Source organism: Rhynchophorus ferrugineus, unplaced genomic scaffold, assembly GCF_030347505.1.
Source record: "Rhynchophorus ferrugineus isolate W39M unplaced genomic scaffold, kcgeb_rfMv2 rfM2, whole genome shotgun sequence".
In the NCBI taxonomy this organism is placed as follows: domain Eukaryota; kingdom Metazoa; phylum Arthropoda; class Insecta; order Coleoptera; family Curculionidae; genus Rhynchophorus; species Rhynchophorus ferrugineus.
The window spans coordinates 74,224,591-74,238,623 of NW_027472581.1; the positions used below are offsets into that span (position 1 = coordinate 74,224,591).

General features: G+C 29.9%; 1 long non-coding RNA gene across 1 annotated transcript; it reads left to right on the top strand.

The window, feature by feature from the left end:
* Positions 1-511: 511 nt before the first annotated feature.
* Positions 512-13,820, top strand: LOC143190386 (uncharacterized). Its single transcript, XR_013004226.1, has 4 exons — positions 512-653; positions 749-1,164; positions 7,603-7,785; positions 13,498-13,820. It is a non-coding gene; the product is annotated as an uncharacterized LOC143190386 (long non-coding RNA).
* Positions 13,821-14,033: the final 213 nt, after the last annotated feature.

Genomic DNA, 14,033 nt, shown 5'->3' on the forward strand with positions numbered 1-14,033 from the left:
GACCTTACAATGACATGTAACATCAACGGATTGATATAAGAAGGTATTTTTGTATCGTATAGTTATTTTATACATATTTATTCAGTTTTGCTTCTGTCCACCAAGCATAATTTAATGAATATACCAGAATCCTAATTAAATAAATATATTAATATCTTAATATTTGGTGGATGAAAAGTTACCGACAAGATTAACGTTATACATTCTTTGAATATATAAATAATGAAAAAATATTTGGATATTATATTAAAGTACATAAAAGAATCTAGGCCTTACAATGACATGTAATATGACCGGATTGATATGAGAATGTATTTCATTATTAAACGGTATACTTCAAAGTCCGTTAATGGACGAAGAGAAAAAATACAATAGTTGGAAACGCGTTTCGTTGGAGAGGCGTCAGCATTGTGTTCGTGCTATCTCGGTGTCCCCTATTCTTTACCAGGTAGGAAAAAAATTGTAGGCCGCGAGTCCAAGAGGGTGTTCCACATGGTTGACAGTTAGGTCCCCACCAACTACAACGGCGGCCGCGGCAACGACGCTCATCAAACGTTATAATTAGCGAATACGAGAGGAAAAAACACAGTTCAGTTCAGTTTTAAAGGCGATTAGTCCAGATAGATAACGTATAGCCGTCCATATTGCCGACGGTACGTAAAATTTAAATCATATTCTAAAAATATCTCTTTCATTAGGCATCGAACGCACGTCGCGAAGTTCGCGTTTTCATTATCTGTCCCCATAGATCGCGGTCCAGAAAAACGCGCACCGACAGAGAGCGGCAATTAACAATAAAAGAAGGAGAGGAGAAAACTACAAGCGGACAAGGAGAAAGAGAACGAGAACGAGAAAAAAAACGGAAAAAGGTTAAAACACAGTGATTGGTGCCCAGACATTGACCACCTAGCAGTTGGATTCTGATAGCGATTTAGATCAAGTTGTCGATTGGGTGTTTGTTCTGGGTGTCCGTTGAGAAAGAGAGAGGACCGTAGAGAAGGAGAAGAAGACGGACCGGACGATTTTAGCTGGTCGAGAATTGGGATACCGAAGAGGGATCCATAGTTGTTGCCCTTTCGACAGTGGTAGGACCACCGCAGAAGACTTTTACCGCTAATCGTGACGTTGCCATGCATCACAAAACGCTAGCCGTCCTCCTGTTCTGTAAGTATTTTTAGGTCTTAAGTGTGTGGTTTATTTTAAGCGCGCCTTGTTCTTATTATTCCAGTTGCGACATCTTACGCTTTTTACTTTCTATGAAAGTTACTTAACGGCCATCGTGAACCGTTTAACGTTTATCCTATTTCTGTGTTTGTTTCTTAAGATTTTCTCGAATATATCGTCTCTATAAATGAAATAATCACGATTACTTTTTTTGAACTTTTATTTTACTCAAAAATGCCCCATATCGAATATTAAGTTAAATTAGAACCTAAACTATTTTCTTTTTTTTTTAATAGTTTATAAATTGTTATATTTTATACAAACCTGAACCTGATTTTATTTTTCAATTTTAAATAAGTCAAATTTTATTTTATTTTATTTAAAAACGAAATTACTTTATTAACAATACCCATCCATATCACTATCTGATATATATCATTTTAACATAAAATTGCTATCGGGCTATGTTATAAAAAAACTGATATACATTTTTTAATATGTGTACAAATATTTTAAATATATTTACCGATTTTGAACAAATCAACATGAAAATATTCAAAGTTCGTGATATTATATTAAAAACAAAATACTTTTATGTGTCCCAATTTAATATACGAAACATTGCAATTTTACAGAGTAAATATGTTTGTCACAGTAGCTTAAAGTTCATTTTAATATTAGATTAAATTCACAGAAATATAGAAGAATTTGGACCTAGTTCTTGAAATGTGTATCAATTATAAAATATTAAATAAAAGAACGAAACGACAAATCCTTTAATTGAAATATATTGAAATATTCGATATTGAGTAAATTACGTTTAATTTTTAATAAAATAAAAAGTATAAAAATAGATATATATTATAAAGATTATTATAATACGATAATGATATCTAAATCTAATGATATTTAATGATAGATAAATCTCTTCAAATATAATGCAAACAGGTAACTTAGTTCTCCATATTTATTTTTTCTTTGGATAATTTCGTCTTGTATACAATACATTTTCGCCAACATTTTTCCCGTCTCCGAAACACTTGTTGAATTCAATTTATGGCATCTCCTCAGCAGGCAAAACGTAGCTAAACCAGCTTATTAGGGTGATTTTTTTAAATTTAAGATGAACATTTAAGTGAGGAACTAATGTTTTTGGGATAAAAATAATATTTCTTGTTGACACTTTGCTCTTGAGGAATTTTTATTTTACTTGAATTTTTACCAAATCATTTTGATGAAATTCTTTTCATTTTCGTTCAAGTCATATTTTTCTATTATTGACTAAAATACCTTTTCAAAGAAATTTGTTTCATTTATTTTTATGTAATGATGTCTGGCTGATAATTTGATATCTGAATCATGCACGTATCATTCACTGTCCATTCGATTTGTAAATTATATAAACTAATATCAGTTATTAATACCAATAGAGGTATTGAGTAATATTATTATTAATAATTACTTCAATTTATTGGACAATCTTATTTTGTTTAAATATTTATTCATTGTTTCATTTTAATTTTTTTTTATTAAATTACTAAAACTTAATATGGACTAGTAAATCAGTGCCTTTAAGAAATTCTTCTATTCAGATAGCATATTCGAATAGGTTTAATAAAGATTTTCGAATATATTAAATAATTTAGAAATTATACTATTATTTCTTTTACTTAAAATTGTATAATATTTTGCTAAATGAACAAATGATTAAAACATAACTAAGCAATAGCTTTATACAGTGTCAGCTACTTCACTGTTAACTATAAAACCGTAGCTTAATTTAAAAGTTACTTATCGCTACATATTATAAACAAGATGAACGTGGTCCAGATCATCTATATAAAATAATCATGTCAGAAATTATTGAAAAAGTCTACAATAGTAATATGAGATCAGAGAATGAAAGTGTATTAGTTTAAATTAGATCAAGAGGAAAATAATTTTACAAATCAATGAGAAACTAAAAAGCCTTTTACAGGCGCCGAAATTAATAACAATCTCAAAATATTTTTTCATCGAATCATAACTTTAACAATATATAGATTCCTCACATTTGACCAGTGAAAAAATACACCATAAAATGTGAAATTATGCTTTTAATATGAAAACTAGTAGGCTAACAAGGTTATAACTAGTGTTTCATTATATACTCACCATAGCAAATATAAATTATTTAACAATCAGTATATAGGGTCTCTTTAGCCACACTAAAAAATAAAATACTTACACAGTTGTAAATGCAAAATTTCATAAATTAGAATATAAATTCTATTTCACTCTGTTTTCTACATTTGCCATATTTTATACTCAATGATTTCTATTTCTAAATCGGGAAAAATGGAATTGAAGTGAATTAATTTTTATTAAACTAATATTTTGAGGGTGAGTGGTTATATTTTTGAGAGAAGAATACAAACGAATTTTATGCCCGATTACAAAATTGTAACCTATATTGATTAAGCAACACGTATATATTCAACAGTTAAAAGTTATTCATTCAGTTAAATAACAAATATAACAGATATGCTGCTCTTTATGAATATTGAATTTGTCTTAATTTTTTTTCTTAATTGAAGTTGAGATCATGTTGTGCGATTTTTTTGCATAATATAGCTTATTTAATGATAACTGTGAAAAGTACTAAAATAACTAATACAGAATACATACACCATTATATTTAATATTTGTGAAAGGTATTAGACATAATATTCAATAACTACAATCAATAAGAAACTAATAGTAATAATCTCATACTCTGTGATAGCTTCAAATAGGACCAACTTCAAATAATAAATAAGGAACCCAAAAATCAAACTTAAAATAAAAAAAAACGTTTTAAAATAAAATATGTACATAATAATCGTTGTACTAACTAAATAAAAATAAACAAAAACCTCATTTACCTTAACACGCATTGTATATTCTACTATATACACACAATTTAGCCTAATACCTACCTAAACCTATTTATCTATTCACAATATTATTTCAACTACTACTAACTGATCACATTGACGTCGGTACGAGCAACAAATTGGATTTGTTTTGTTCGTAATTTAATTTTTTGTATATGTCATAAAATTAGATTATTACTTTTGCATTGTTCGGGTTTGAATTTACTTGGACTGAACCTAACACTAATCGTAAATTCCGAAACTTAGAGATCGTCCCTTCATGTCAGAAGACATCTGGTCTTAACCAGCATTATTAATGACTAACTATATTTTTTAATTTCAACATTGATAGACCATGTACTCTGTTTAAATATATTCTTTCCATTAAAAAAAATTAATTAAACGTGACCGATTTTCCGATTCCAACATGATTGAACTTTGATCGATCGAGTGTTGCACAGTTGTTTTTGCAGTCGAGCGGAAGATATATCGCATTAATTACGCTCTCGCTGATACGATTTGCCCATCTGGATCAGACACTTATCGGTAAGAGCAACTTTATATCTTTCACGTAGGCATTTAACGGTTATTTTTAGATGAGTATTAAAAGGCGATCTCGCAAAAAAATTCTTGATTGATAACAATTCTTCGTATAAATTATAAATAAATGTACCATTCATACAAGTATTACTATCAGAAATTACCGAGAATACATGGAGACGATTGGTGCCAGAGAGGAAATTCTGTCGTATCCAAAACCTAATTATGATTTTCATATGAATATTTTGCACAAAAATATAAGGTAAATATTTTTGTGTTATTAACCTATTTCCTAAAAAATTTTATTTTGTGTTGCTAATTTTGACTTTTGACTTCATATTCTTCCTTTCGTTAATAATTTTTCAACCACCTTGTATGTATTCTGATCATTTTCTCCAGGTGGATGGCTCTGTTGGACCAATCCATGACTTCTTGCCCTTGGGGTTCTTTTAGTAAACAGTTGTTTACAGTAATATTTCGTATTTTTCGCTAATATGTATGTTGATACAAACAAGACGTAATATTTTATACTCAATATAATATCCGAAGTCTTACTTTTCGGACAAGGGCCTAGTGATATCGCAACAATCTATGTTTCCTGAGTTACTTGCAATTGACACCACAATTGGCCTGTTCCAATGTCTTAACCACTGCGCTACCCAGCCAGTGGAAGCGAAAGTTGTTGCACCACAGGTAAATTTTTTTAATAAGAATAGACACCTCAATTTTTTGGTTTAAAAATATTTGATATTTTGAAATTCTAATCTTCACAAGCCCACATTCTTCTAACCATATAGTTTCATTTTCTTTTCTAATTTCTAGTAATACAATAATTTAATGGTACATCTCAAAAATTTTAATTTTCTAAACTGCAATAATTCACAGCTTAAGGTATTTTTGATAATTCCTATACAATTGTCAAATACTTTTTGCAAAGACAGAATCATCATCAGTTAAATCTTATATTGGACCTAATTTAACAAACTTTTACAATGTTAACTTACAGGCAGGGCAGTTTTCTATAGTTGGAATCTTCGTAACGTATCCATTTTTAATTCACTTTTCTTATTGGTTATTAAAGTAAAATCCTCATTCATGAAAAATCACATTTCGTTGCTTTTAATTCATACTTAATACATTTAAAACTTTACTAACTGTTGATTAAAATCAAACTTCCTCTTTTTTCTTTTAATAATTAAGTCATTCAGGTAAAAAATTAAATCATAAAAACGTCTAACATGTTGTTATCGATGAATTACGTTCACCATGAACTTATAACAACACTCATTAATTTTCAATAATAGTTGGATTAAAGCATCATTCTGTAAATTATTGTTCATACTATAAATCTTGTATATAAGATTCCTCCAAGTTAGGTCATATCTGCTTTCTTACTAAGAATAGCATTTATAAAATATCATCTAACTTATTATAAATGTAACTGGAGTTGTATGTGATCAGCCGATCGATGCCTTTAAACTCAATATAACACAGACCATAGCTCAAATTCACCCGGATCTACGCGACAGAATCATTACGGCAGACACTTGAACGATGTCTTGATCCACATATAATTCCTTTCAAATAAAAAAGAAATTTCGTTAATACGTCACCCACAACTTCCATTCCATACCATCTCAACATAAACCAGTTCATATTGAAAAAGTTTATGAAGGATTAATTAAATACCGTCACAATTTTTTGGTACCCTATGATGCATACAAGATATCTTAACACATTATTACATATTTTTGTAACATAAATCAAAAGCCACAACCCTTTGTATATAATTTTTTTGTAACATGTAATCTTTTGATCATTTATTTATGACAATTTCCTATCGTTATTTAAGTAAGTTTAAAAATTTTTGGGATTTCCAGAGGAATCAATCTAATTATCTCATAGACTACTTATTATCCGATTATTGCATTATCTGTATCATTCGATCTCCCTACTCTACTATTAAAATCCTCCCGAAACTTTTATTTGTTATCAATCATATCATCTTTGCCTGGAACGTATACTATTATCATACTTTGTGTCTCATTTTTCTATTTCTTGCGCCTGTTTCTTACTTATTATGAAACTTACTCCTGCTGATACTCTTATAACCCAAACTCCCCAAGTTCTTCTTCCACCTCGCTTTCCTTGCCCGTTAGTCCAGGTTCCAGGTTACCATTTTCTGACGTTTTTCAATTTATGGTGCTTTCTGTCCTTTCCTCTCAACGCCTTATGCAGCACATTTTTATGTTCTGCCTTTTTCATTCGCCATGTCCTTGCCTTTTGTCATCATATTCATCTTAAACTCCCCTCCCCAATTTCTCTGATTTCTCTTCTGTTCTCTGATTGATTGTCTCAATATACCATTTTAGTGTTTCTAGCATTTTTTTTCATATGTTTCATTTTGCATTTTTATAATAACTGGCAACTTAACTGCAACAAATGACAAATACTACAATATAACGCTTCCATAAATTCATATTAAATAAATAAATATCCAGAAAATAATACAAATTATCAGTCATAGATAGGAATTATTAGTATCACCAAATTGTTAGTGACTATGAAATGGTGGCTCTTCATGAAAATATGCACGAATATTCAAACATTAATTGACTGAATTTATTGCATATTATAATAGATTGTTTAAGTTAATGAAACATGAAACGACAAAAAAAAATGTAAACTAAAACAAAACACATAAATCAGAGGTTCTAACAAGTTACTAGTTACGAAATGGCGAAGGAGCTAAATTAAACGTTATTTAATTTTTACTTTCTAATATTGATATTTTTATTATTATACATTATAATTACTAATTAATAATAATAATAATAAAATTATACCTAATAATTTGCGATCTAAAATTAAGAAAACAAATTAATTGAATATCAAATATATTTAATTAAAAATAGTTAAACTATTCTGATTCTGAGCAGAATAATACCGTGTGATTTATATATTAATAATTACTTCATTTATAACGTTTTACATATTTTTTAAGGTATGTTGGCGTTTGCCCAATGCGCTCCAGGGGGGCGCAGTTTTAATCCGACATGTATGATGGCCGAAGTAGAAAACTGCGACATAAACGATGATCCCGTTTGTGGAATCGATCCCGCCGGTGTGGTACAAACGTTTGAAAATAGGTGTATGGCGCTGTCGGAATCATGTCGACGAGGAACACGTAAGTTCATCAATCATTGAACAACATTAATTTACCTTTCATGACAAAATATTTTTAACTCATAACTCTCTTTTAATTTTTTTTCATTGAAATTTCATTATTCATATTCATATTTCATATTCAATTTCATTACAATTAAGTTTCAATGCTCCTGACAGTTGACACTTAGAAAATAGTGTTATATATTTTTACAGCTCTTAAAATTGCATTAAAATTAATTGTTGATTAAAGTAAGCTAAGCCCAACTAAGTCAAATACTGGAAATTTCATTATGTTGATGAGAATATTAAATTCTGCATTATTCTTTCTTTAGCATTTGTATAATATTCTGTATAACCTAATCGTTAATTTTATTTCATTATTTATGGGTAAAACTAAAAACTATTTATTTGGTATGATCACAATTTAAAACTGAAAATCTAGCAAGATGCAAGATATGATATGTTTGTTGATATATTTACAAAAACTAAATAAATAACAAAATATGTATTACAGTTATTAATAATAATGTGGTATTTAAAATATTTCAAATATCCTATAACCTTTGAATGTTTTGATTATATTTTTTGCTTCATGTACCAGTTGTTGGTAGTAATTCCGCCATAATAGCAAGAAACTTATATTTTTCGTCAATGCTACATTTATTTTTAATTTGTTTAGGAGATTATACAAAAATACGTCTTTGCCGTTACCGAAGCCCGTCAAACACTTTTAGAAAAGTATTGTGATGCTTTTCTGTCATATTCCAACTGTCGGTTTTGGTTTCAACGATTTAAAAGTGACGATTTTAATGTTAAACAAAGAGCGGTCTTGTCAAAAAAAGATTGAAGGCAATTGCAATATTTACAGGACGAAATTCGAACTCAAAACACTCGAATAACTTTCAGGTACCATAGCAGTTGATGACTCAACGTCTAGAGGTTTGCATGCGATCGTATTGAGAAAAAAAATGGCTACTATACGAATTGAGTGAAAATTCCATTTCGACCCGTTTCACCATCGCGGCTTCATTACTTTAGAATTTTTTTTGTTGAATATTGTGGTAATTGTCAATATCGAGTATTGTATAAAAGATCAGTAATAGTGACTAGCGCCCTTAGGTATCGTTAGTAACAAACATCGTTCTTTCAACAAAGTATCGCCATGTTGCTAAAAAGAAAAAGGCTTTCTACGCCTTTTATAGAAATTTTCATTTAATGAAAATATTTCAATAAATGCATAAGTGTAAAAATGATCAGAATATTGATACAGCAATTAAAATTACTTTAGTACCCTATGAAATCTGAAACTTTTAATTGATTTATTCTACTAAGTCTTTAATTCTTCTCATCAATTCTTCATTCAGTCTATCAAAAATAAATAAAATATTTCTAAATGCATTAATCTCAATAATAAAGATACATAAAATGCTTTATTTAGTAGTCTATAAAAGCTGAAATATTTATAAATTTAATTCGTTTGTTCATTTGTTGACTTCACCATAATAACAAGAATCCGACGAATCTGATCCATACATTAATAGAGAAACAACTCAATAGGAGGCTCTGGAGAAAAGTTTTGCTTTGCCCAACATCCAGCTGGAGTAAAATCGGCTATTCAAGTAATTTGATTCGTATTGACCAAATTATTAAATTGTTAAATCTCCATTATAAGCACCTGTAAGGAAAACATTTTGCTGTGAAGACATTTGATTGACTCTTTGATAAAGTTTGATACAAATAATTACAATTTTACATTATCAAATAATTGGTCCAAAAATAAAAGTATATTACCGTTTGTATAGCTTCTTTCGGAAAGACATTAATTTCTAAAATTGAAAATAAATATATGACATTTTTTATCATTATTAATATGCATAAACGTACCTCAACTTACCACAACAAAACATGATATCTATGATGGTTAGTCCAGTCAGTTTGGAATTGTTAACGTTAACCTTATTAACCATTTTTTAAAGACAGCTAAATACTTCTTGAAGTAAAAAAAAACGATTCTGCATTTCTTTACTATCTGTGTATACGGCTATACACTAATTTATAGATCGAGAATATATATATAAGCAATAAAGGCCTTACAAAGAGGAAGTCAACCAATCGGGTCTCGTCGCTGCTCATGGCATAGCCATTAAAACAAGAAATAAGTTAAAAGTAGCGATGTGTTATGTTAAATGTTAAATCTATATTTCTCTATGATATGATCTAAGAAACGTTTACTATTTAGTAAATTTATTTAACACTCCTACGCTAAAATCAACATGAAAAAGTCTATCTGTTTTAGTAGTATTAAATAAAACGTTACGATAGGCATTAAACCAATAGTTCAGATATCTTAAATGGTCAATTGAAAAGTCCCAGGCCTGGCACATAGATGGGCTACTAGAATTAAATCCATATGTTTTTTAATTAGCCCAAACCCTCAAAAGATGCAAGTATAAATTTGACAGCTGTCGGATCATTAGTTTGTGAATTATAGAATTTTAAGTGAAGCAACTTTTGTTATTGTGAAAAAAAAAGGATAAAAAGGAATTTCGCGTATTAATAAAATATTGCTTTCTGAAGAGAAAAATACAGTTGAAACAAAATCTTGCCTTGATGCCGAGTTTCCGAACACTGTCCCAGGAAAAACAATCATCAAGGATTGGTATGACGGAATGACCGTAAATTGAATCTAAAGATATCAACTGAATGTATACATCATATCATTCACGAATATTTGGCTGCTCGGAGCTCTGAGCAAAGTGGGTGCCGCGCGAGCTCAATTTTGACCAAAAACAATCGGAGCAGTGTTTGAAGATGACCAAGCGTAATAAACCCAAGTTTTTGCGTCGATACGTAACAATGTGACGGTTATTCGAGTGGATTGCACACAATGAACCCGCTCCAAAGCGTGGGAAAACGCAACAGTCGGCTGGCAAGGTTATGGCGTCTGTATTTTGAGTTGCGCATGAAATAATTTTTATTGACTACCTTGAAAAACAACCAACCAATCAACAGCGACTACTACATATCGTTATTGAACCGTTTGAAGGACGAAATCGCCGAAGAACGGGCGCAAAAAAAGAAAGTGTTGCTTCACCAAGATAATGCACCGCGTCACAAGTCAGTGAAAACGATGACAAAAATCCATGAATTGGGCTTCGAATTGCTTCCTCATCCACCGTATTCTCCAGATCAGGCCCCCAGCGACTAATTCCTGTTCTTAGATCTCCAAAGAATGCTCGCTGGGAAGAAATTTTCGTCGAATGAAGAGGTTATCGCCGAAAGTGAGGCCTATTTTAAGACAAAGGACAAATCGTACTATAAAAATGGTATCGAAAAGTTGGAGGATCGCTGTGATTAGTGTATCAACCTTGAAAGGAACAAATTTGTGGTTTAATTATCAAATTCTAGAATTCTGGAAGTCTTAACGTTTTAATAAAATGATTATTTGAAAAATAATAATTATTGTTATTTAATTAAATGTTATTCATTTATACTTTTTAAAAGTAACTCTATTCTTTTTAACATTACAAATATCTGATATTTTTTATTCGACGACTTCTTTACATACTTGAGTTTGTATTAAGGAGAATACATACTAATAGCTTTAGAAATACCGTAATTTTGAACGATAATTAAATGGCTTATTTAAAAATAAGCACTTTTAACATATTACGACAGTAATACATTATTTATATTCAAGTTCGTTAAGGTGACAAAGATTAATGAGATATATTATTAAACCAGTATTAGTCAATGATTGGGTTTTCCTATAATCTGAAGTGGACTGATGCCTAGAGAAAGGCGAAAGAACAGGAAATCTCCGAATGATTAATACGCAAGTCCTATTCAGTAACCCGCAGTGAAATGAACAAAGCGAAAAATCCTAACCAGTAAAAATAGACAAATTGTACGATTTTCTTATTAGGTTTTTTTAATTGATCAACATTTTCAAGATCATGCGCAATGTGAATCATCGTGGATAATACCGTTTTGTTATTAGTGGTGTAGTCATACATTTATTGTTTCTTTAAAGATATATTTTAGATCTATTTTTTCAAGGCACTTGACATAGTACTTAATTATACCGTTAATTGCACAGTTCTTGGAAAATACTAAGCGACAATATAATTAATGCTTTAGCTTAAATAGATATTTTTACAGCAAAGATTTCTATTAACTTTCATTTAACTACAAAATTGTTCGATAAAATCTATCCAGTGGGCAATAGATATTTCTTATGATAATTATCATCAAGTCATGCCCTATGTAAAATATCATATCATAAATCTTACTCTAAAGTCTATTAATGGACACGTACATTAATCCAGCCGAATGGTGGTAATCGTTTTAGTCTATATATTTTAGTGTCATCTCATAATTATCTGACCAACAAGTATATTGGGGTGCACTGACACTCTGTCGAAGTACTCATCAGATTCTAGAGGGATATCACTTCATTAGAGACGTAATATAGAGTATCGACTATGGCACACAGCTCTGTATCCAATAAGCATACATATTCATTTGTACAGCAATGTCTTATTATCTAAAGATAACTTCTATCTGCGTTGGACAAACCAATTTAAGTTTGCGGAACTAATGTCCATAAGTTTTCAGAAACAGATATATCTTATTATGGCCGGTTTATTTAAAGATTTAATAGTGGATCTTCTTGAGATGTTACGTCTGTGTATCTAGCTACAATTTTTATGGTCTGTAAATCAGCAGTCTACAGAAAATACAATAATGGTCCCAGTAACTTGGGGAACTCCTAAATGTATTGGATGTAGTTCAGTATTTTAGCTTTATTTCAGCATGTAAAATCATATTAACAGCTGATAAGAGAAGAACTTCTTTAGTTTAAACTACAGACTAGTGAATTTGTAAGGTATAGGAATAGCTAAAGTTCAAAAGTCAATACATCTGAAGTATAGGCTGAATTTTAAAACAATAGGCACTTTAATTCACTAATTTTAGTGACATTTTTTGAGCAGTATGACTAAGTGTATTATTTTGAAGGAAAATTGTTTATTCGATCTGTAAACAGGGTCTTTTTCCGCAATATTTTAGGTCCATTTATTTGTTCGAAAAGTTTAGAGATAACCGACGAATAAAAGTCTTTAAAACAAAAAAATATTTTCTTACCCGATTTTTAAACACTTAATCACTTCAGAGTGAAAAAGCTGAGACATGTTTAGTGTCTAAAGTGATGGCATAACACATAAAATGCTTTTAATTAATCATATCTGAGTTAAAAAAAATAATATGAACAACAATATAAACCATTGATGTTTTTGTTTGTAATTAGTTGATACCCATTTTAACATTAACGAAAAGAAATGTAACACTAGCGTGTGATAATATGCGATAATAACGAATGAGATAATATTCTTACTTTTAATGTTCTTATCATGTACTCTATTGTAACTATTTTGTGCCAATTACAACAACAGTTACGTATAACCAAAACAATTCGAGGTCTCACGCGTCTTTTGTAACTCGTGGGAAATTCAGAACTTGATTTAGAAAGGAGCCCCCATATAGATCTGAGTTGACACCATGTGATAGTTAGTTCAAAATAAGCAAAATTCTTTCAATGATAAATCCGAGTTTGTGCTGATCACAAGAAAAATACAAAAGTGAAAACATTTTCATATAAACCCAAATTTTAGCCATAATTTTTAACAAATTAAGAAACAACTTTATTTATAAACTCTTTTGTCATTTTCAGTGTTCGTTGAGATGAAGCCAGGGAGATGTTAGGTACCACAACGAGTTAATATAATATAACGGAAACCAGTGAACTCCGCAACGAAATCATGGATATCCCTGATACACATGAAGTGACACATATTACAGTATTCATATAGCGGGCAATTTTAGACGTACGACTTAGTATTTGTGCTTAATATTTTAATGTTTTAAATTAATGTTTATATTTAAAATGGTATATTTCCATATTTTTATTACTTTATTTTCCTCTTTTACATTTTGTATGTGTATATTAAAACAACTAAAAACATGATTTGAATAAACAATCAGTCAATCAATCAATCAATTGTTTTATTTTATTGGTACCTCGCGGATTTCTGTATATTTCTATGATAAATCACAGTAATGCAACCATACCCAGTGCTAAAAGTTTTGAAGGTAAATATTTATAATTTCCTCTAAGTGGAAACAGATTTTTAAGGTGATAAAGCCAATTTTCATTCATAGTTTAAAGATGGAGTAAACCCATTTATACTATAATGATCTTCTGTCGGA